Source organism: Neltuma alba, unplaced genomic scaffold (genome assembly GCF_004799145.2).
Source record: "Neltuma alba isolate B1F8T4 unplaced genomic scaffold, ASM479914v2 tig00012764_pilon, whole genome shotgun sequence".
Taxonomy (NCBI): domain Eukaryota; kingdom Viridiplantae; phylum Streptophyta; class Magnoliopsida; order Fabales; family Fabaceae; genus Neltuma; species Neltuma alba.
Window position 1 is genome coordinate 1 of NW_021637175.1, and position 26,046 is coordinate 26,046.

A 26,046-nucleotide genomic window follows, 5' to 3' on the forward strand; every position below is an offset into this window, starting at 1 on the left:
TTTTCATTTCCTCACTAAACTATTATATTGCATATGCAGTGTGAAATGGATTTTAGTTTTAAAGATATAACATTGGCAAATAGGTTTAAAGAGTTATATATAAACTTGGAGACACAGGCTTTTAAGTGGACATTTGAAAAGGCTTCATGCCTTGGTGGGCCTTTTGAAGGCTCAAACTTAGGCCTAAAAAAATCTATGTACAAGCTCAAGCCCAAATTCAAGCTCTAAATCTGTTGCAGGTCCAACCTACTCAGTTAAAGCCTAGCACGTACAGCCGAGACTATTTTCATCAGTATTGCTATTTTGCCAAAAGTCTAGATCGTGTTGATTAATTCCACTTAATGTAACCTTGCTAGTATTAATACTAATTAAATACTTTTTCCCCATAGCAAAATAAATTGAAAATTTTGCTCGATTAAAAAATATTACAGAAAGACCAGGAGAAACCCTATTGATACTTGGTACGACTTCTTATACATCTATAATTTAGTATTCGTATTAATGGTTGATAATTATTTTACCAGTAAAGAAAACTCCTTTGTTTCATTTTTATTATCTCTTCTTTTTGCCAAGAAAAACTTGAGGAACATTTAAGTTCTGGTTTTCAGATTGAACAGAAATAAAGAAGAACGGAGGACTATTCAATAACATTTCTATGTAAATTAGAACAAGAACATTGGTCCTTTTTTATGCATTTAATTTCCCGGCTTCAGCTGGTTAATTTAATTATCATTTAAAAAGCAGCTTCTTTGGTGTAATCATTAATATCTTTAATAATTAAAAATAGAAAAATGAATATTTATTCATAAAGAGGGGAATCATGGATCACTGTAAACTTCTTATTGATATAATTTTATTGTCATAAGAACTATAGAGCTTGATGATGATAACGTTCTAGCGGAAATAGTGATGATACATACATGCATATAGTGAATTAAGCGCACTTAAAGCCAATGGGGACGCCTTTGCCACAGTAGTTGAGAATCAAGCTCAAGCTAACGGAATGTTAAGGTCGTGATCATACTTGTCACTAGCACTTCAAATTAGTCACTAGTATTAACCCTATGTGGTATAGGAGCTAACTCTAGGTCAGTCTCTTGTGCAATCAAAGCTTGGTTTAAAACAACTTTTAAGTTGAGTTACGTAATAAAGATGAATAAAAAGTAGAAAGAATGTTGATTTTAAATTAAGGTGAACAAGAAAGTAAAGAGAACGTAAAAATAAGAGATAGTGAATAAAAAACTTTATTAATAAGATGAGCTTTCCAAAGATCAATGTGTGGCTATCCCGTCCAAAAGTTAATAAGAATTGATAAGAGAAAAGTACTAAGTCAAAATAAAACTCCAGGTGAACATGTAGGTCATAACTATTTAATTAATATTTATACCTAGAACTAGTATATAAATATCAACTAAATAATTATTTTCAGAACCACTTAGAATGTGAAATTCAATTCTGATTACAATTTGTTCCTCAAAACAAGAATATTCAAACAATATATTCTTAACAAGTAAGCCAGTGTTAAACTTAATGTATAACTACTCATGCATCCTAAAAATAACATATTAGAATAACATGAAATAATCATGAGAGAAAAAAGGATTTATAAATAAGCTCACAAATTATAACTGAAAAAGAAATTCACATTAATAATAAAAATGACATATAAGTGTTTCAAAACCTAGAACTAGGAAATCATAAAAACTTACATATGCAAGATTAAAAACTCTAGTTGCAACTCATCCAGGTTAAAGCATGGGACTCAAGCCACAACACCTCTCCTCAAGAACAAGAAGACTAGCCACTCATGTGGCTAGAACACATTATATTGTAAAGAAAGAAAACAAAAATATAAAGATGAAAGTAGAGGGATTGGACGCCTTAGTGAATGCTTCTGGGGAGTGTAGAAGAGTGAAGAAGATGTGTCCTGCTCCCTGCCCTTGGACCTCTTTTTATAGCCTTGGCTGACCCCTCCTTGCCTCCTTATGAGATAAAGATTATGATCTTTAATTTATCTTGGACTCTTGATCTTTGAATGATTAGCCTCCTCATACCTTCCTTGATTTTCCATGATATAATCTTCATACAATTCAAATAAATCCTAGGATAATCTATTTAAATATTACATATTTTGATAAATTATCCTATACAAATAATCTAAAATAATCACCCAGGAAACTAAAATGGTGTCATATATAAAATATGGATGGAGAAAAAAATGGAGAATGACATGCTCAATAGGGAGGATAGGATAAGATATGATAGTAATGATAGTAATTAAAAAAAATGTCAAAAGGATTGGACGGAAGAGGATAGGATTTTTATCTCATGACTTGGCTTGAAAAATAAGTGATCAAATTAATATTCGAATTAAGATAAAAGATGACTTAAGTTGATTTAAATTAAGGTTTAGGATAATGAGAAGCTTAGTAGGCACAATGTGAGTAGAAGTAGGAAGGGTTTAGGATAATTCAAATAATTAAAAATGAAGATTTGGAGAGAAAGTAAGGGGATTTAGTAGGAGTTTTGACTTATTCAAATATGAATTTGGGATGATAATTAATTTAAAGAGGATATTTTGGGATATTCTCTAACTAGATATCTCTAATTAGATATTGACAATTCCTCCTTTAATTAATTTTACAATCCCAAAATTGCCTTTCATTAAAGAGGTGGCACTTCCTTTAACTTGATGAGAAAGGAAACCTTATAAAATCACTTTCCTATCCTTCATTAATGGTGAGCCACGTTTTTGAACAATAGAACCATGAAAGAGATCTATTTGGGCTTAAGTGGAATTGTTAGGCCTATTTAAGAGGTATAATTGGTAAATTAACATGTATGGGCCCTAACTATGCTGTAAATGGGCTCAAATGCATTCTTAAGACCCCTGAAATCTATTGTTTTTCAACACCTATGTTTTTTTTTCCCAATCCGTTTGGGCTCCAAAGCCCACCTTCTTTCATCCATTATCACTTTGCAATAGTGTTATAGGCCTAACTTAGATTCAAAGCTCCTAGTTACCCTGAAACACACAAGAAAGTAAAATACTTTTGTATAAATTAGTTTAACTAAGAAAACATAATAATTAGACCCATTTTAGTATTTATTTATATAATTTCTTGCTAGCCCAATTATTGACAACTATTGCAATTAAACCCTTAAATTATAATAAAATCTTCAAAATATATATACAAATATATAATAAATAGGAATACATCAGGCCAACACATAAAATGTCAACTTTAAGGCAGTGCAGAGGCAGACGGCGGCTTCAAGGTCGACGAGGCCATCAATGAGGGAACAACAAGGGTCTTTGTGGCTTACCGAGATGAACGTTGACGAGATGCAACACATCGGCGCAGACACCAAACTTAAGGGCATCCATAGCTGCTTTCCTGGGGAAGGAGAAAATGGCGATGGTGATGGCGATGGCAGATAGGTGGAGGTTACCACCGTGAAGAAGAGGAGTTGATGACACAAAGGACAAGGGGAGACTGGGAAGCCATACTTCGAGTTTCTATGACTTGGGTTCTTGTGATGCTTGGTGTTAGATTGGTGAGGAGTTTTGTGAGACATGATAGGGCTTTTATAGGAGAGGATACCTCACTTCTGTTTTTTTTTTTTTTTTTTTAAGTTGGGATTTTTTTAATGTAAACGTTAAATGAGTTGGATTTTCAAATTATTGTGGCGGCGACTTAAATGTTTAATGCATGTTGTTTTTCCCCCACTACATCTCTTATGTAATTAACTTGTCTAACAATGTGATATAATTGAATAAGTTTTGCACATGATGTGGATTTCTTTTTTTTGGTAATCAAATGGACGGTTAAGATTATTCGAATGTTCCATTACCATCGATTTGTCTTTATTTTACAAAATCAAAAACTGTGTAAATATAAAATTTATACTTGAAAAAAAAAATAGACATTCAAAATCTTATCATAATAAACGTAGATTTTACTGCTAAAAAGACACTTATAAAGATACTTATGGTTATAAATTCCTCACATTTACAACAATATATTCCTTAACTATCAATTAAATTAAATTTTACATGAGGGCTGTGGCTTCTCACTATTGATTAAATGACATAGGTGTTTTCTTTCGTTAAACTTAAATCACTTGAATTAATGAAATGTCATTTGATATTTTTCCCTAGTTTTATTTAATACTCTTAGTTTCCACAATTTTATAATATTCAATAGGAAGTTCGGGAGCTATGGGGTTCAAAATTGACATTTTTGTCTTCATTAATTTTAAATTACACTATATTTAATTAAGTGCGCGCATTTACAGCATTAAATAAATAAACGACATCTACATAATGATTAATGAACTCTTAGTAGTTCGGCTAAAAAAAATGAACTCTTTGTTTGACCTTAGATTTTAAGTGAATGGATAAATAAATAACAGGATGAAAAGCTAATAATAGATCACTTAAATATATAGGAGAGCAGCGTAGCCTTCTTTTCAATTATGGGATCAAATTAAATTTTGGAATAAAATTAGTTAAACTATGTATTTGATCTTTTATGACCAATAAATGTTACTCCTCCGGTCCTAATGTAGACCTATTTAACTAATTTGATTAGATTAAGGAAGTTAGGTAAGTTAGTTAATTATAAGAAAATGACACATTTTTCCTAAAATACCATAATCATCTTTCTTAATACCCTATCTCCCTTTCTACTTATTATGGTTGAGGGAGTTCATAGGGGTAATTTAGAAAAATTGATAAATATGAGAATTGGTCTTATATTTGGACCAAAATCAACTCAAGAATTGGGTCCTATATTAAGGACCGGAGGAGTAATTGATTGATTAGACCAGTTATCTTGAGCGCCCATTGGATGAAAATTGACATCGTCATGACAAGCTGGGACCGCAATGTGTACCGCAATGTGTGCCGAATTGTGTTTTTTTGACCTATTATGTGTTATTTCAACCTTAAAACTAATTTTAAAAAATGAGAAAATGAAAAAAAAAACCTCTTAAATTTCAAAATAATAGATCATTTTTGTAAGGGTTTTGATATGTCAAAATTACCTATATATTTATCATTTTAAAATTCAACAGGTGTTTTTTGTCATTTTTTTCTTAAAAAATATTACTTTCAGTCCTATATAAAATCTAATTTATGGTACAAATTACACGACAACTAGATTTTATAATTAACACTAGAAAGGATTGTATTAGATCAAGACCCTTAAAGATCATGAAGATCATGACTTTTAATTCAAAGTATGTATCATACGCGAGCGTTTTGTTATACTAACTTTTAGGGCTATTTATGCAATGGGACGGATAATTAAGGATAGGCTTGTCCCGTTAGCCAGGGATAGAATGGGACGAGACAGACATCCTGTTTGATTTTTTGTTTTTGTGGCAAACTAATGTAATTTTGGCCTAGATCTTTTTTTTTTTATGTTGTAATGTTTTGTTAGAAAAATGTCATGTAAAAAGCCCAATTATTTAATTAAAAAATAAAAAATAATATTGTAAAAAAAAACTATCATAAAAGAAACATTGTATAATAGCTTTATGACTTGTTTTATTAAGGAAGGAGTTTTGTTGAGATAATATTGCAATTTAAGAGCTGAAAATCAGTATAAAAATAAATTATCCTTAAAAAATGAATAATTTAATAATAATTATTAACAAGTAATTTTTTAAAAAAAGGGGGATGGGATGACCCGTCATGTGTTCCATCCCACTCCCAAATTTTTTTTGTCCCATTCCGAAATAACCGGAATCGGTACAAGACAAGTTAAGCACCCCTACTAACTTTTATACTAAATATAAATCATAATTATTTTTTTGCCAACCATAATTACCTACTTCATATATGCTAAAATAATTAGTTAAAATTAATTTTTTTACTCCAAATTAATTTTTCAAATTTTCTCTTGATAATTAGTATTTCTCTATATTTATTTGTTATTAATATTCAAAATATGCATTTAATGATAAGTAGGGGTATTTTTTTAAAATAGACATTTAATTATATAGAAATAACATATACTGTATATCTTCACTCTTCAGTCTTTCTAAACTATGTTTATTTTATGTTGAAATTTACAACTTCAAAGAAATTGTAGACACTGAACCATGAATAGCTCTGTTTCCTCGTTGGAATCTCCTCTATATTAAAAGCTGTCGTGGTCAATGTTAAGTGTTTAATTTAACTTGTTTTAAGTTATTTATGTTATACGAATGTGAAAAACGCAAAAATTATTTTTTTAAGGGTCTTACCCGCATTCCCTTAAAAAAAAAAAGTGTTTTACCGCATGAAACTTCGTTCACATGTTTTGACTTTATTTAGTGTAAAATTATTTACAATAGGCTAACCTATTAGTATTGCAGTGAAACCGCAAGGTGCCAAATTAATATTGAAACCGAATTCCCTGTTTCTGTGAACATTATATCACTAAAAAATTAACTTTTAATAGCGATAAACAGCCACTATCATAGCAACTGTCGCTGATAGTTATTTGCGGTGACAAAATATATTGCTGCCAAAATTTTTTTTTAAAAAAAGTCACAATTGAAAGTATGCTTTTAGGCCAGATGTCATCATGGAATGTTACTTTCAAAGACAACATTTGTCACCATTGAAAGCAACATAAAAATAATGTCATGTATAATACCTCGCAAAATTATATCCACATACGTGATAAAATACTTCATTTAAAAGTCCATACATATTTCTAACACTTCCAAACAAGTCATAATTTCCAAATATTTTTCTAACATAACAAAATAAATGATCAAAATCTTATAGTCATGTTAAATAAAAATATAATATAGCATGTACTTGAGGAGCATAGAAGCCTTCATGGCTCACTCCATCGGTGCTTTCTCTTGATTCCTACAAGATCCTTCGCCTAAAAATATTAATATAAGGGATGAGATTAAATGTCTCAGTAACTACTGAAATTCTAATCTATACAAGCAAACCATATATGATAAACAAAAATCTGTTTATATGTGTGTATATATATATGCGTGTATGAAAATCATGGATTTATACATTCAACTCAATTTCATTTTTGATTCAACAATATACCAACATCATTTTTCTCATATATCCAAAAATAATGCAATATGTGGCCTCCCTTATATCATCGTCAACCCTTATATTGCTGACTGGACCCATAGGCTAACACATAGTCTGATAAGAACTAATCTATTTTACTAAATTATTCTAAGCTTACCGATATTGGAGATATATCTTATCAAAGATATAGAGCTCAACTTTGGACTATGACTCCCCTCCTTTGCAATAAAAGAAGAAGGTGTCATATGTTCTCCAGCTCCAATGAATTCCTGGCCAAAGGAAAACATAAAAGAAGGGGCCCTTACAAGCACCATCCACTATGTATCGAGTGATGCATATCATGTGGTGATTTTATATCCATGCAAATCTCCTTCTATCTTTAGCCCAACAATACATATGTTATATGCAAATAATGTTACATCATAAATACGTCCTCAAATATATTATCAAAAATAAGATAGCAATAAAATTTTCTATACCATTTAACAGCAACTCATAATAATTCCATAGCTATCAATATAGTTAAAATATTGATCATAATTAATAGCAATAAATCTTAACAAAATGAAGTAACATATCAAAATTTATTTGAAAAATCATACACAATTTACATGTACATGAAAGAATTTTCGGAGTTACCTAATACTTTTTAGCTTATAAATATTCACACAAAAATTACTCCAAAATTCTCAAGAGTTTACAAAATTACACATAAATATTTATTAATATAAAACTCAAAACTATTCTTAAAACTACTCTAAAACTCTAAGACTACCCTCTAAAAAAAATTATATTAACTCTCACAAACCTAGCTATTTATAGTGGATACAATATTATTTTGACAATAAAATTTTTATATAAAACTATTTAAATTTAATAACTTAAATAAATATATATTTATTACACCAAATGTAAATATTTTATATTAAAATCTCAATTATTTATTATAGTCTCATTGAAAAATTTTTCTCAACCAAACAACTACTTTGAAGTATAAATAAATTTTTTTTCCCTAAAATTCTCAATTTACAATTCTTCAAGTTTTCAAAAATTATTTTTAAAATATATCTTTAACCTATTTAACATTTAAACCGATTAAAATCTCAATAATATATTAAATAACTCAAATAAACTATTTAAGTTAAATTTAATCAATAAAAACATACTATATGTCTTTGAATAACAAATTTTTCAACTAAAATCTTAATTCAAAATTCTCAAAACAATCATTGAACATATATAAACTGATTAAAATTTCTTAATAATGTATTTTTAAATTTCTACGATCATATATTATCAAAACTTTATATTTACTCCGTACCCAAATGGTAAAATTTCTCTAAACATTAGAATAAAACTAATAATATAAAGTTATAAATATATAGAAAATATTCACAAAGAAAATTTGACAAAAAAAGTAGTTTTGTTTACATAAATGATTCCCAAAACTTGTCTTAGATCATGTATTGCAACTCCTCACTCACAGAAGTTAATTGCCCTTAATTTGTTGCTTTGAGGTTATTCTAAAAATTAACCGAATTAATGCAATTTAGTGCATAATCCGGGTCGTATTCACTTTGTAGAGCCAAAAATGAAATTAAATCCTAGTAAATAAATGCAAGTAACCTAAACTATAAAAAGGATTTTTGATTTGATAATTTCTAATTAAACACCATGAATTAAATTGAAATTAAAATACTTTTTTTTGTTTTTATATAAAAATGATCAAAATGAATAAAGATTAAAGAAATGAAAATGAAACAAGCAAATAATAATGATAATAATCAATCCTCCAATTCAACAACGCAGACAATCCTCACTCCAAAAGATACGGGAGTTAAAATAATGAATTAATAATTATAATTAAGCTTTTAATCCAATAACCGAGCCACCTCGAATTGCTACAAAATATTTTTCTAAAATCCAAACTTACTAACTGCAACCAGAATAATAAAATGGGATTAAGGATGCTAGAAACCAATGCTTAATTAGAACTCTTAAATAAAAAACAACAGAATTAAAATTAGCAAAAGACAATATATTAACTCCAAAATCAATACAAATATCATAACTACAACATTAAAATTGAAATTAAAGTTATAAACAGTCCAATATCAAATGCTAAACAATAATCTCCAAATATAATCAGATTAAATAATAAAAAGTTTCTAATAATCAGAATAACTATCCTAAGACTTAGAAATTGATAAACAATTATTAGACAGGAAATTTAAGTAACTAAGCTCCCCTTTGATGATCCGAGCTCCTGCTATTGTTGTTGAATTGGAGAATTATTAAGCTATAGCCACAGTTTGCCATCAAAAATGCCATATTCAGAACTTTACTATAGGATTCCATGAAAGAGACGTGACGGAACAGTGCAATGAAGGATGACGCCGTCTAGCTCCCTGTTTTCTACCTCTGCTCGTCGCTGGTTCTGTCACGCCGAGAACGGAAGGAATAGAGAAGTCGACGATGATGGTCACGTCGCTGGTCGTTTGCCTCTATTTGCTGTCGCACCTCACTCCTCTTTCTTTCTTCCCGCTGTCACTCCTTGTTCGCGTTGCTGGTCCTTTGTTTTTTTTCTTTCGCCGCTGCCCGCTCGTCCCCTTCCTGAATGAAGGTGATGAATGAATTATAGGATATTAGGTTGGGGGCAAAACGTTGCGTTTTGCTCCCCCCTTTTTATTATTATTTATTATTTATTTATTATTTATTTTTTTTCCTTCTTTTTTTTATTTTTTTATTTTTATTTTTAAATCTTCCAAAATCCTGTAATCAAAATTTAGGAATAAGGTAGCATTAATTGTCCTTAAAAATCAATTAATCATAATTAAACCAAAGTATGACAATTTTGCCCCTAAAAATTAATAATTCAAAATAAAATATAATAAATTAATTAACAATCAATTAAGACAAAAAAGGATCAATTAAGTTGACAAAACCCATATAAAAGATATCAAAATATATAAAAATAATTGAGTTTGTCAACTCCCCCACACTTAGCCTTTTGCACTCCTAGGCAAAACATTAATAAAGAAGAATCTAATAGAGAGACTCAATGCAAGCAAACATAAAACTAACTAAGCATGAATGTGTAATTAACTCAAACAACCTTTATTCCTAATCAATCAACAATTGTGGAATACTTCAGTGCAAAGAAATTAACACTTGAAACACAACAGGATAAAGGAAGAGAAACATAATAGAGCTCACATAAGGTACAAGTGTTTCACTCATCTCTCAAATGGGAAAATTTCACTCAATTCACCTAGATTAGCACCTATCATAAGCTTGTAGAGATTCTAATATCTCCACCACTAGCATACCTTAGATTCATGATCAAGGGGACTTGAAGGGTTGTAATGTCGAAAAACAAGGTCAAATGAATGCAATGGACTAACAAATGAAATGCATGAGTAAGAAAGTATCAACTCAAAGTAAGCTAAAGTACAAACCCATGAAACAACACTAATGTGTAGATTTTATCTTTTGAGACAGAAATCCTTGCTCTTCAAACCACCATTGAATGCTTTATTTCAAATTTATTCTTTTGTTGCAACTTATTTTCTTTTTCTTTTTTTCTATAACTTCCTTTCTTTGGCTTTTTCTAAACATTTTCTTCTATTTATTGCCTTTTTCTATTTCTTTTTTTTTCGCTTTTTTCCCCCTTTAGCGTCCAAATCCAAGAAGGCAAAGATATAGACATTAATGATGTACTTTTCAAAATGAAAAACCAAACATAACTCATGTAAAACACTTGCTAAAAAGCAATGAATGGAATGAAAGTGAAGGCTCAAAGGGGTGAACAAAGGTTAAATGAAGTGGTTTGTATTTGGGTAAAGGTTTAGAAATGAATACCCCTATCATCTTCATAAATCTAGGATTAAAGCAGCTTTGAAAAAGAATCTAGACAAGTTCTAAAGATTAACCAAAACTAGATGAAAATCACACAAGATGAGAAAGAATACATGGCTCAATAATCCTTCCATGAAGGTGATGAGCCTTTGTCGTTTGCCTTGGGGTTCCCAATCAAAAATAAATCCAAGCAATGCAATATAGTGCAAAACTCAGGTCGTTTCACTTTGAAGAGCCCTTATTTGAAATCCTAAGCAAACTAAGTATCAAAAATAAAGAATTGACTTGAAAAGGAATTGATTTTCTTTTTAACTAACTAATTGGAAAAATTTAAAAGGATGCAAAATGAGTAAATAATTTTTGGATTTTTAGTTTATAAAATGGATATGAATGAAATAAGCAAAGTGAATTAACAAGTGACAGCAAATGGAAAAACAATCCTCTAGCACAATGATTAAGGCTATCATTACTTCAATTAATTTGGGAATTAGCTAAATTCAAAAGACTCTAAGGGCCACCCCTTAGACTCGGTTTAATTAGAATAATCAACACCAAGCCACCTTGCATATTAATTATTCACAATTAAACTGTTTCAGCACAATTAGCCAAAAAGAAAATCAAAGAAAAGCAATTAACATTTTTAGTCCAATAACCAAGCCACCTTGAGTTACCACTGAATGTTCACAATAATTTCAAAACATAGTCTGACCCAGTACAATGTAAAGAAATTAAAGCTAATCATAGCATAATGTTAAATGCTAATAAAAGATTCCAATAACTACAACCAATCTCAATATAAATATAAACCATCACAGCCCATTCAAACATTATAAAATTCATTCTAGGACCTAGAAATCACAATTATAATGAAAGAAGTAAAAATTGGAAGAGCTGAAACTCCCCTTTGAAGCTCTAAGTTCAAGCCATAACCATTGCTCTAGAGAATTGGAAGGATTTAGCTACTCCTAACCATCATGTTTTCTGGTCTTTGGTGCTGTTACACCATCGCTGATCTGTCTCTGTTGGCTGCCACTCCTCTGGTTATATTGCGCAACGCAGAGAGGAAGAAGATGATGAATAGTGCCGCACACGTAGCCGTCAAGCTCCCCTCGTGTCCTGGTTGTTCATTCTTCCTCTTTTCTTTTTCTTCCCGCCAGCTCTCCTTCTTTCCTCCAGCTCGTATGTACGCCTCTGTTCTGCCACCAGGAAGAAGTCGTGGAGAAGAAAGAAGAGATGCTGTCGATGGAAGATGAAGACTCAGAGGAGAGGAAGTGTGATTGCCGTGAAGCTCTGGTCCTTCGTTCTCTCTTCCTCGCCGCTGGTCCTCTCTCGCCGTCAGCTTGCTGGTTGGTGTCCTATCCCTAAATGATAATCATTTGAATAATAGGTTATTAGGGGGGGTGGGGGCAAAACGTCCCTTCTTTTTAATTACTCCCTCCGTTCCTTATTATAAGAGACGAATAACCGAATTACGTTGATAAAAAAAACAGTTAAAATTAGTTAAGAACAATTAATGTGTAAAAAGTATAATTTTTTTTCCAAAAATACCCTCATTAATAAGGAGAGAGAGCATGAGAGAGAACAATGGTAAATTATTAAAAGAAAGAGAAGTGGGAAGGAGAGAGAGTGTGAGTTGGAGACAATAAATATGGGTAAAATAGGAAATCAACACAAAAAAGTAGAGACAACTTTTAAGTGTCTCTTATATATAGGAACATGTCATAAGCATCAAATGTCTCTTATAATAAGGAACGGAGGGAGTATCTTTTTATTATTTTTATTCTTTTTTATTCTTTTTTTTTTATTTTTTTATTTTATTTTTAAATCTTTCAAAAACCTGTAAACAAAAGTCAAGAATAAGATAGCATTAATTATCCTCAAAAAATCATTTACTCACAATTAAACCAAAATATGACAATTTTGCCCTTATAAAATAATAATTCAAAATAAAATATATTAAATCAATTAATAATCAATTAAGGCCAAAAAGACTAATTAAAAACCCATATAAAAGATATCAAAATATATAAAAATAATTGAGTGTGTCAGAAGGCTTTCTCCAAGATGTTTCCTCCTTGAGGATCAAACTATGAAACAAGGTTAATAACATTGCACTAAAGGAATTCTACTATGCTAACCAACTAAGAACAGAAGTCGCTCAAATCAAATACAATTAAACTCAGCCGTGTAACATTCACAAGCATTGTGCAAAAGGATTTTACAATAGATGCCCAAGGATTACAAAAGTCAAAAGTTAGCAACAAAGAAAACAACAACTCGCCCATACAGCAGTGTAGAACACTGAGACAAATAAAAGCAAGAGGACATAGAAACTAGCAACAAAATTCCCAAGCAAGAATCACTCTCAAATCATGCAATGCAATTCAGAAATCAACCAATAAGGCAAAGAAGAGAGCAATTATAGCGGAAATACTTAGGAAGCAGGAGCAAATCCAAAGGCAAAATTTTTTTTTCTTCCAAAAACAGCTCAACAACTCAACAACAATCCCTCCCTCACACTTGATCAATACATTGTCCTCAATGTAAGAAAAACAACATTATCTTAACCTAAACTCTCAGGTGAAGTGGAAGTTGTGAAGTCTGATTTGAAATCAAAGCACAACACATCACTATCATGAAAAAGAGAGAAGGGAGAGATAGGATAAGATAATGTGAAAAGAAAATGGACAAGTATAAATCAAGTGATCAAAAGAGATGGCAGAATCAAGAGGAAACAAAACAAACAACTACTAAACAGAAATAAACAGCTACAACTACAACTACTAGAGAAGTTCCCTCCCCCACACTTACTCCTAACTATCTCAGCAACAGATATCACTAGCAATACAACAGAAAGTAAAAGAGTAGGGTGGAAGGGAACAACCGTGTGATCAGGGAGGTCTTTGATCCTCATGGCAGTGCTTTAGTAGATGGCCGTTGACTTGTGAGGTTATACCGGTCTCCTCATCTATGAGCTCTACTGTGCCAAAGGGATATACTTTAGTAACTCTAAACGGACCTTCCCACTTGGTGACAAACTTCCCAGGCATCAGCTTCAACCGGGCTTTAAACTTCAAAACCTTGTCACCTTCATGAAACTGCTTCCTCAGAATTTGTCTGTCATGAATCATTTTCAGCTTGTCTTTGTAGATTCTGGCATTGTCATAGGATTCAAGTCTCATTTCTTCAAGTTCTTAGAGTTGCATCTTCCGATTAACTAGTGAAGATTCGAGATCTGCATCACATGCCTTGATTGCCCAATAAGATTTGTGCTCGATCTCCATAGGTAGATGGCAAGCCTTGCCATAGAGCAACCGGAAGGGGGACATGCCTATAGGGGTCTTATAGGCAGTCCTGTAAGCCAAAAGAGCTTCCTCAAGCCTTTCACTCCAGTCCTTACGGGATGGTTTCACGATCTTCTCAAGTATTCGCTTCACTTCCCGGTTAGAGACTTTAGCTAACCCATTGGTCTGAGGGTAATAAGGAGTGGCCAGCTTGTGATTGACTCCATGTTTAGCCAATAGAGACTTGATGGTCCTGTTGCAGAAGTATGTTCCTTGGTCACTAATGATTGCTCTTAGAATGCCATACCTGCAAAAGATATGAGAACGTAAAAACTTGGCAACAGTAGAAGCATCATCTTTCCTAGTTGGCATTGCCTCTACCCATCGAGACACATAATCTACTGCAAGTAATATGTATGAAAACCCAAAAGACGAAAAGAAGGGACCCATAAAGTCCATGCCCCACACATCAAAGATTTCACAAAAATGCATAGGTCTTAAAGGCATATCATGCTTCCTACTTAAAGTCCCAAACCTCTGACACTTATCGCAAGACTTGCAGAAAGAATAAGCATCTTTAAATAGAGAATGCCAATAAAAACCACACTCTAAAACTCTCCTAGCAGTCCTATTAATACTAAAATGCCTCCCATAAGATAAATAATGGGCAAAGGTAAGGATAGAGTGGATCTCATTATTTAGAACACAGAATCTGATGATCTGGTCACTGCATTGCTTCTACAAGATTGGAACATCCCAGATATAGTATCTTGCCTCCCTCTTCAGCTTATCAATCTGAAATTTAGACATAGAAGGAGGTATAAGGTCAGTGATAAGATAATTAACTATATTAGACTACCAAGGCTCATGAACAGCTAAGGCAAAAAGTGGAGAATCAGGAAATGAGTCAATAACAAGATCATAAGAGTCAACTCCTTGTGTGCCTTTAGGTAACCGACTAAGGTGGTTAGCTACATGATTCTCCGCTCCGGCTCTATCTCTAATCTCGATATCAAACTCGTATAGCAGCAAAGCCCATCTCAGCAGTCTAGGTTTAGACTGAGGCTTCTTAAATAGGTACCGAACTACTGTATGATTTGTAAAAACAACCACTCGAGAGTTTATTAGATATTGTCTAAACTTATCCAAAGCAAAAATAATAGCAAACAGTTCCTTCTCTGTGGTGGTGTAATTCACTTGAGCGGAATCAAGTGTCTTGGAGGCATATGCGATGACTCTAGACTGTTTCTCCTTCCTCTATCAAGCATGGCACCTATTGCAAAGTTAGAAACATCACAAGATAGCTCAAAATGTAAATTCCAGTTAGGTGCAGTGAGAATAGGAGGCGAAACAAGCATAGATTTCAAAGTGTCAAAAGCATGTCTACACTTGTCATCAAATTTAAATTCAACATCTTTTTTCAACAAGGTAGAAAGAGGCAAAGCAACTTTACTAAAATCCTTAATAAAGCGACGATAGAAACTTGCATGCCCTAAGAAAGACCTCAAGTCCTTTAAACAAGTAGGATAGGGAAGGGATAAAATAACTTCAATTTTGGCCCTATCAACCTCAATCCCTTTTTGAGAGATGAGGTGATCTAAGACTATCCCTTTATCAACCATAAAATGACACTTTTCAAAGTTTAAAACCAATTTTTTATCAATACACCTCTCAAGAGCCTACTCTAGGCTATTTAAGCACTTATCAAAACTCACACTATAAACAGTAAAGTCATCCATAAAAACCTCCATGTTCTGCTCTAGAAGATCACTAAATATCGCTATCATGCACCTTTGAAAAGTGCCTGGAGCGTTACACAACCCAAATAGAATCCTTCGATAAGCAAATGTACTAAAAGGGCATGTAAAGGTAGTTTTGTCCTGATCTTCAGGAGCAATAGGCACTTGAAAATAGCCAGAAAAAACACCCAGAAAACAATAGTGAGACTTTTATGAAATTCTCTCCAACATCTGATCTATAAAAGGTAATGGAAAGTGGTCCTTTCTTGTGGCATCATTCAACTTCCTATAATCTATACACACTCTCCAAGCATTTTGAACCCTAGTTGGAATCAGTTCATCATTTTCATTTCTCACTACTATGATACTGCTCTTCTTTGGTACTACTTGTACTGCACTTACCCACTCGCTGTCTGATATGGGATAGATGATCCCAGCACTTAACAACTTTGAGACTTCCTTCTTAACCACATCCAGAATGAGAGGATTCAATCTCCTCTGTGGTTGCCTAACTGGTTTGGACCCTTCCTTCAAAAAGATCTTGTGTGTGCAAACTGATGGATTAATCCCTAGGATGTCCCCTAAAGACCATCCTATAGCCCTTTTATGACTCTTCAACATAGAAATCAATCTTTCTTCTTCAGAACTACTCAAAGAACTAGAAATAATAACAGACATTTTAGAATCAGCAGCAAGAAAGACATATTTCAAATTAGGGGGGAGGGGTTTCAGTTCTAAATGAGGAGGTTACACAACAGAAGGAACTAATTCTTTTATGTCAAGTGCATTCAATGCAAGTGGCTTGTCCATGTGGCTTGGGGAAGGAGATATAAACTCATCATGATGTGTGTGTCCTCCACTTCCCAACTCAGTGCCATTCTTGGATGACCTACAAAAAAGAGGATCGGTATCAATTTTATCAACAGAAATATTAAGTAAATCATAAGGAAGAGTGGGATTAGAAGTGACTAAGTCAGTAGCAATCTTGCTGCTAGCCTCTTCTAATGTTCTAGCACCACTCAAAGGAGAAGCCACTGGTGTAGCTTGTGTAACAGCTCCTTTATCATCAGTACCTACAAAATCAACAAAGTCGCCTTTCTCAAGGCTATCATCAAGTGTAACGTTCAAGGCAGAATCACAGTTAAGACAAGATGATGCATCAAAATCATAAGAGATGGAAAGGAGGTGATTAACTTCTAAACAGTTAACACACACCACGTCACCATAACATGAGCAAAAAGAAGAAGAATGAGGGGTAGATAAACAAGTAAATGCATCATCATGCTCAACAATCTCGTCATACCAGTCATGTTCATGCATCTCATATTCATGCAAATCATCAGCATCATTAACAGCACAATCAATCAAATTAACACCCAAGTAAGAGCAATCTGCATAACCTTGACTCATAGCATTAGAAATATTGAAGGTAATCTGTTGGTCCCCAAAGCCCATGGTAATGACCTCATCTTTCATATTAATTATGGTTTGGGTTGTTCTAAGATAAGGTCTTCCTAGAATCAAAGTGCTATCGGCTTTAATCTCATCAGTCATATCTAACACATAGAAGTCAGCTGGAAACACAAGGCCTTTCACTTGCACAAGAACATCCTCAAGAAAGCCCTTAGAGTGTCTCACAGTCCTATCAACTAGACCTAGCATAACACTAGTGTCTTTCAAGGCATGGATACCTAAACTCTCATAGACAGAGGTAGGCATAAAATTTATGGCTGCACCTAAGTCTAGTAAGGCATGTGAAATGTTTGTTTTGCTTATGGTACAGGGAATAGTGTAGGAACCCGGGTCTTTACATTTAATACGTAGCTGTGGCTTGAAGATAGCACTAACACTAGACCCCAATTGGATTCTCTCACTATGTCTATACTTCCTCTTGTTTGTACATAGATCTCTAAAAAACTTAGCACACTTAGGCATCTTCTTAATCAAATCAAGTAATGGCACATTAACCTCAAGTTTGCTAAACATTTCCAAAAGCTCATCATTATCTTTTTTTTCAACAACTTTCTTACTCATGAGATATGAATGAGGAAAAGGCAAGTCAGAAATGTTTACCTCATCACATTTGGGAGGTGATCCTTTCTCTATTGGCTCTTTGGATTGAATGGAGGTCTCTTGAGTAGCCTTGAGAATGTCTTGAGTGGTTTTAGAAGGAGGAGACTCAACTTCTATCTCTTCGTCAACCAGTTCTTCATCCTCTTCATCTTCTTTGAATTGCATTGTCTTAGCACCAATTTCCTTACTGCTTCTCAATGTAATTGCATTCAAAGATTTAGGATTTATCACCGTGTTAGAAGGCATTAAACCAGTAGCCTTAGCTTATTGTTCACTCACACCATTTGACAACTTAGTGACATAAGAAGTCAAATTAGAGATTCTAGTTTCCCATTACTCCACCCTATTCTTTAGGGCTGCAAATCTAACTCTAGATTTAGCTTCAGACTTAGATATGTGCTCAGTCATTGCCTCAATGCCCTTGAGTATTCGAGAGAACCACTCATCATCCTTAAACTACGGTTGCTGTGGGGTAGACATGGCTTTAGAAGATTCTCTTTGTAACCCTCCATAGTAAGATTGCCCTTGAGGAACCATATTCCCTTGAAACCTTTCTTGAACCTGCCTATTATCACCTCCTCCCCATCGGAAATTTGGATGAGCTTTCCATCTTCATTATATGTATTTGAGTATGGGTTCCATTGCTTAGATTGATTGGCCCTTCCTTGATACATGACAGAAACTTCCTCATATCTATGAGGACAAGCAGCAGAGATGTGCATAACAGAGTTACAATGTGTACAACTAGGTGCAGTCATCTCCATAGAATTAGGATTCCGAGTGTCAACAGGGAGAGTGTGAGATGCAAGCTTATTCAACTGTGTAGTCAAAGCAACAATTTGAGAAGTGAATATGTCCAATTGAGGAATGTGGACTGAAGAAGGATTAGTATGCATTGCATTGACATTTTTAGACTCCTTGATGTTATACTGTTGATGGTTCAAGGCCATTTTCTTGATAAGTTCCCATGCCTCCTCAACAGTTAAATCAATGAGAGAACCTCTAGAAGTAGCATCCAACATCCCCTTGTCTTGGGTCTTAAGTCTATCATAAAAGTATTGGACTAACTGCTCATCTGGAATATGATGATGTGGACATCCAAAAAGCAAGTCCTGAAAACGGTTCCAGTAGTCATAAAGTGACTCATCATAGTCTTGCTTTGCAGAGTAGATCTCTTTTCTCAATGTGGAAGTCCAGGAAGCAGGGAAGTACTTCTCTAAGAATGCTTTTATGAGGTTGTTCCAGTTATGGTAGGCATTTGCCATATGCCTAGGCAAGCTCATGTACCATTCTCGCGCTTTACCCTCTAGAGACAAGTGGAATACCTTCCAAAGAACCTCATCCAGATTAGCCCCAACCGGCTTCATGCTAGAACATACTCCCTCCATTCTTTATTATAAGAGACATTTGATACTTATGGCATGTTCCTATATATAAGAGACACTTAAAAGTTGTCTCTATTTTTTGTATTGATTTCCTATTTTACCCCTATTTATTTTGTTTCTAACTCATACTCTCTCTCCTCCCACTTCTCTTTCTTTTAATAATTTAATTGTTCTCTCTCATACTCTCTCTCCTTATTAATAGGGGCATTGTTGGAAAAAAACATTATACTTTTTACACATTAATTGTCCTCAACTAATTTTAACTATTTTTTTGATCAACGTAATTTAGTTATTTGTCTCTTATAATAAGGAACGGAGGGAGTACCATAGAGAGAGATTTCAGATGACTGTACGGGTCAAACCGTAGAATTTAGGCAAATAATTAAGTTTGGACCTTTAATCTCAAAATTGACATCAATATTAGGGCATGTAACATTAAAAGGATCATAATTTGCATCAGAAGTAGTGGCTTCCCTAATGGTTCTTCTTCTAAGGTTACCTCCATTATTCTCTCCTACTCTATCATGTTCCCCGTTATGTCCATTACCCCCTCTATCATTACCACCATTGTTGTTACCGTTAGGATTATTAACAGTTTCCATTATGTCACCTAAGTCAACCACCAAATCTAGACCAGTTAAATTGTCTAGTTCAACCTCAGTAGTCCTTTCTACTCTTTGGTCTTGTCTAACTTCCCTTAAAGAACTTTGAAGCTCAGGATTGGAAGGAACTAGGGTTTTAGATCTACTCCTTCTTGGCATAAACAATCAACTAACCAGAAGCAATTAAGCAAAAAAAAAAAAAAAAACAGATGAATGCAGTGTAATGCAAGTTTATGTGTATGAGAATGAAAATGCAAGAGGTAAAATGAAAATGAAAATGAAAAATGCAAATGAATGAAAAATCAAGATATTTAGTTATGTTTTTGAAAAATTTTCTATGCAAAGAAAAGAAATGCTATGAAAAATCAAAAGAAACAAATGCAAACTACTAAAGAAAATGCAAAAACTAACAAAAATGAAAACTAATAAGGCTCAACAAATAAACCCCAATCAAAGTTACTTGACACTTAATTACTAGGGAACCAATTTCTTGGCTCCCCGACAATAGTGCCACTTGAAGTTAATTGCCCTTAATTTGTCGCTTTGGGTTTACTCCAAAAATTAACCGAATTAATGCAATATAGTGCATAGTCCGGGTTGTATTCACTTTAAGGAGCCGAAAATGAAATTAAATCCTAGTAAATACATACAAGTAACCTAAGCTATAAAAAAGATTTTTGATTGGATAATTTCTAATTAAACACCATGAATTAAATTGAAATTAAAATACTTTTTTTTGTTTTTATATACAAATGATCAAAATGAATGAAGATTAAAGAAATGAAAATGAAACAAGCAAATAACAATGATAATAATCAATCCTTCAATTCAACAACATAGGCAATCCTCACTCCAAAAGATACGGGAGTTAAAATAATGAATTAAGAATTATAATTAAACTTTTAATCTAACAACCGAACCACCTCGAATTGCCACAAAAATATTTTCCTGAAATCCCAACTTACTAACTGCAACCAAAATAATAAAATGGGATTAAGGATGCTAAAAACCAATGCTTAATTAGAACTCTTAATTCCAAAACAACAGAATTAAAATTAGCAAAAGACAATATGATCCAAGATTCCAAGCCACTTTAGAAAATCACAATATATTAACTCCAAAATCAATACAAATGTCATAACCACAACATTATAATTGAAATTAAAGTTATAAACAGTCCAATGTCAAATGCTAAACAATAATCCAGTCACAATAATCTCCAAATATAATCAGATTAAACAATAAAATTTTTTTAATAATCAGAATAATTATTCTAAGACCTAGGAATTGTTAAACAATTATTAGATAGGAAATTAAAGTAACTAACCTCCCCTTTGATGATCCGAACTCCTGCTATTGTTGTTGAATTAGAGAATTATTAAGCTCTAGCCACGGTTTGCCATCAAAAATGCCATATTCAGAACTTTGCTACAGGATTCCAGGAAAGAGATGTGACGAAACAGTGCAATGAAGGATGACGCTGCCCAGCTCCCTGTTTTCTGCCTCTGCTCGTCGCTAGTTCTGTCACGCCGAGAACGGAAGGAATAGAGAAGTCAACGATGATGGTCACGTCGCTGGTCACTCGCCTCTGTTTGCCGTCGCGCCTCACTCCTCTTTCTTTCTTTCTTCCCGCAGTCACTCCCTGTTTGCGTCGCTGGTTCTTTGTTTTTTTCTTTCGTCGCCGCCCGCTCGTCCCCCTCTTGAATGAAGGTGATGAATGAATTATATAGGATATTAGGTTGGGGGGTAAAACGTTGCCTTTTGCTCCCCCTTTATTATTATATATATTATTTATTTATTTTATTTATTTTTTTTTCTTCTTCTTTTTTTTCATTTTTATTTTTAAATCTTCCAAAAACCTACAATCAAAATTTAGGAATAAGGTAGCATTAATTGTCCTTAAAAATCAATTAATTATAATTAAACCAAAATATGACAATTTTGCTCCTAAAAATTAATAATTCAAAATAAAATATAATAAACCAATTAACAATCAATTAAGACAAAAAAGGACCAATTAAGTTAACAAAACCCATATAAAAGATATCAAAATATATAAAAATAATTGAGTTTGTCACTCTCCTCCTCTTTTCTCCCTCTCTCTTCCTCTTCCCTCTCCCCTCTCCCTCTTTTATTCTATTTCCCTTCACCATCTAACTAACCCATCCCTCTTTTTCTTCATTCTTCAATTAATTACCTCTCCATTTTTTCAACTTTCTTTACTACTCCCATTTTTTTCCACCGCCATCTGTCCTTTACTCTTTTTCTCTCTACAATTAATACTTTTCCCCTTTTTCAACTTTCTGTTACACCACCCCCACCTTTCCACCGTCGGTAAAGGGGGTGGATTTTTTTAAATTAATAATAATAAAAAAATATTATTATATATATTACATTTTTCTTTTAAAAAAAAGTATGTCACATCATGTCACTGCCACCTGCCACATCCCTCACCCCTACCACCATGTCATGTCGTCACCACCTGCCAACTTAAAAAGGTACTGTTGATAGCCTGCCTTTCAAGCAAGGTATTGAAAACCGGACCGGCAATTGAACCGGTCAAGGTGATGGGTCAAGGGTCATTGGGTTAGACCGGAGTTAAACCGGGGGTCAAACCGGTAAGAAATAAACAAATAAAAAATAATTTAAATGTTCACTGAGAATTAGATATCAATTTAATATCTTGAATTACTAGTAAAATAATTACATTCTTACAATTTCTTATAATATCATAGTACTAAAATCACTAAATATTCATCCCAACAAAATATCAAAATGGATATATGATAATAAAATATTTTTTCTTATAATTACTCAATCACTAAGTCCTAATTATCAACAGCTTTTTTAAAAAAATCATCAAAATATTTTTTTTTAAAAAAAGAGAAGACCGGGTTGATCCACCAAACCGGACGGGTCACCCCGGTTCAGTCCGAGTCACCCCGGTTCAAGCCGGGTCACACCGGGTTACACAGTAACCCGGTTCACAGCTTAACCGGACCGGTTTTCTGGCCGGTTCACCGGTTTCCGGTCTGAACCGGCCGGTCCGGTCTGGTTTTCAATACAATGCTTTCAAGACTTTCAGCAATGATTTTGAAAGTCACAGATAAAAGTCTGATTGAATTTTAGCAGCAACTTTTTTTTGCAGTCACTAAAAGTGCTTTTTTTTTTTGGGTAGTGTATTGTACCAGAGACAAATGTCATGTGTTATTTCTTTTCATATATGTTGGGCAGCTTCTACATGTGTGTACTTAAATTGTCCATTCCAAAATTGGTTGATCAATAATGGAGCTTAGTGCATAAACAATGGTTTAATCAAAGACTGTTACTTACATGTTGGCAATGTACCGTGAGAATTTAAGTTGCAAAGATTATAAACTTTTTAATACTAAGGTTTTGCATCATGATGTAGTGTTCAACCTATTTCTATATGTCCCGATGAGCAAAGTCGCTCTACCATGTTTTTTAGTGACGAAAATTAGTGATGGGAATTCTGTCTCTTAAAATTTTGTGACAAAAATTAATAACGGAAGTATTTCATCATCAAATATTTAGTGATGGAATTACCTATGAATTATAATGAAATTTAGCAATGGAATAATTCCATCACTAATCTATGGATAAATTTAGTGAATAAATTTTTGTTAATAATCCATTGAAAATTAGTAAGGAATTTTTTATTACTAATTCCGGAGCATCTAGGGAGCGAACTCGCTCTACATTATCTTAATGACCAAAATCGTTAATTAATATTATATATATAATTGGTTATATTGATGGAGTTGAGTGCTGTGAAGAAGATGCTTTGGTCAACAAGTTAACTGAAATTCAGTGCGGCAGCAAGTTGTCGACAGAAGGATTACGTTCAAGTTAACTCAAATAATGTTAAAGTTTTACAATGCTGCATGCAGATCAATTTTGCTTAGAGACCAAATGTTAAAAGATCAATCAGTATAGTTCTCAAGTTAAATATATCGTTACATTAAGATGGACAAAAACAAGTATTGCTATACTTGAACACCCACATGACTTGTTTTTGTGCCATATTAAAAGTTCAGGTGACTAAGTTTCGTGAGCTTACTAACATCAAGATATATGTCAACACTCAAAGAATAAATAGAGATATTTACATATTATTGCCCAACAACGTAACAAGATCCTTGAAGAATATTAGGAGTCACATATTTACTAACTATAACAACATTTATTGATTACATGGAGCTTTCTCTTAGTTATGTGATAATTTAGAGTACCAATTTGAGTTTTATTGGATCCAACGGCAAAAAGAGAAAGAACTTGAATAGAAAAGAAAGATAATTCATATTTAATCTAAACCATGCATATACTGAGAGGTAGTAAAATAGAAGTAAATTACGGCTTTGAGCCAATAAAAAAATAGAAGTAAATTATGAAGCATATTGTCTATATATTATTTTGGCTTAGTTGCCAGTTTTCTACATATCAATTCATTTATTACATCTATTGTTAGGCTTTAAACCAACAATAATTATTCATTTTATTCAACTCTAAATGTCCAAAAAGTAGACTGCGAATAAATTATGAAATCTCGTCGAACTAATGGACAAAATGGCACACAATTTGGCTTTTATAATTATAGCCAATATTCAAAGCACCAATAAGAAGTCAACACAACCTTCCTTCTATGTTTCCATATTCATGTGATTTAACGTTCCTTATAAATATCACATAATTGTGAATGACTTTTTTTTTTTTTTTGACCATGTCATTGTGAATGACTTAAGATCATATCTTTTTAAAGAAGAAAATCCGCCATGATTATCCTCCAAATGTCTACCGAGAATGGCAACTCCAATGAATGACAGAGAGGATATTTGTGTCTTTTTTTGTTTTTTTATGAATGTGGATATTTGTGTTTCTGTCAGCCGGAAGAGTAAAGGTTAAAACCCTCCCAACAAATGCGCTTTGCGAGATTCAAACTTATGTTTCTCTTTTTACGGGAAATGAGACCGTTTACGATCTCAACCAACAGCTTGTTTATTAATATTTGCCTCTCTAAATTATTAAATAAAAAAAGGCTCTCCTTTCTGCCAAATATAGCCTTAATTATGGGCACATACCTATTAGAAAATATATATAATACCTCTCGTTCTTAATATGAAAGTTAGTTGGTAATTAGATTTAGTTCTAAATATAATATCTCAATTTACTCTGTCTTTTAAATTTTTAATTTATTCTCCAAAACATTCTATGCATTGTAAAGGGGTTCCCCTATGGGATATTTCTAATACATATAATTAAAAATGATAGTTTAGGAAAATCAATATATATTTATTACAAATAATCAGCTTAACTAATTTTGTTAATATCTTCAAATTAATTATCTAGCTCTTATATTAAAATCTAACAGTTATATATATGTGTGTGTGTTTATTTATTAAATCAATCAAATCATCTATGTTTAATTAGTTATAAAATATTTTATTAAAAATTCATAGCCTTCTTAAAAATTACACATCTAAAGGAGCTCTCAATTAAAAAATTCAAGCATATTGCATCACCTTTTGATTCTAAGAAAAAGTCATGCAATGAAAATTATGGGAAAAATTAATCTTTTCTTTTTTAAGTTTTGACTTCCTTATAACTTAGTCAAGTACTTTTGACTTACCTAAAACTCAATCCCTATTTTTTTATCATTTATAAATTTGTCCTTTATCATCCAAAACTCACTGTGAGTCAGCATGGAGTCATCCTATGTGGGTAAAAATCGCTCATGTGTCTTCTAACTTAGCATTTTACATAAAATTAAAATAAAAAGACTTTTTTTTCCTTGAGATGCCAAGTGGTCTTGGCAGAGCTCAAACCATTAAGCGTGTGTTTTGATTGGCATTTCCACCATGAAATGCTCCTTGAAACATGTGGAACACTGGTTTGGAGATTTTAGGTTGTTTGAGTGGGCTTTTAGCCCAATCAACTTCTGAGAAAAAAGTCAGATGCGTTGAGAAGCTAAGCGTCTATTTGGATCTCCGTTTTGAGGGGACAATGTGCATGGGAAATTGTAAAACG

The 26,046-nt window shown here is 32.8% G+C and overlaps 1 non-coding gene and 1 pseudogene across 1 annotated transcript; one reads left to right on the forward strand and one right to left on the reverse strand.

The window, feature by feature from the left end:
* Positions 1–934: 934 nt before the first annotated feature.
* LOC114730814 (14 kDa proline-rich protein DC2.15-like) lies at positions 935–3,509 on the reverse strand (annotated as a pseudogene).
* Positions 3,510–19,094: 15,585 nt separating this feature from the next.
* On the forward strand, positions 19,095–19,201 carry LOC114730818 (small nucleolar RNA R71). Its single transcript, XR_003738859.1, has one exon. It is a non-coding gene; the product is annotated as a small nucleolar RNA R71 (small nucleolar RNA).
* The last annotated feature ends 6,845 nt before the right edge of the window (positions 19,202–26,046 follow it).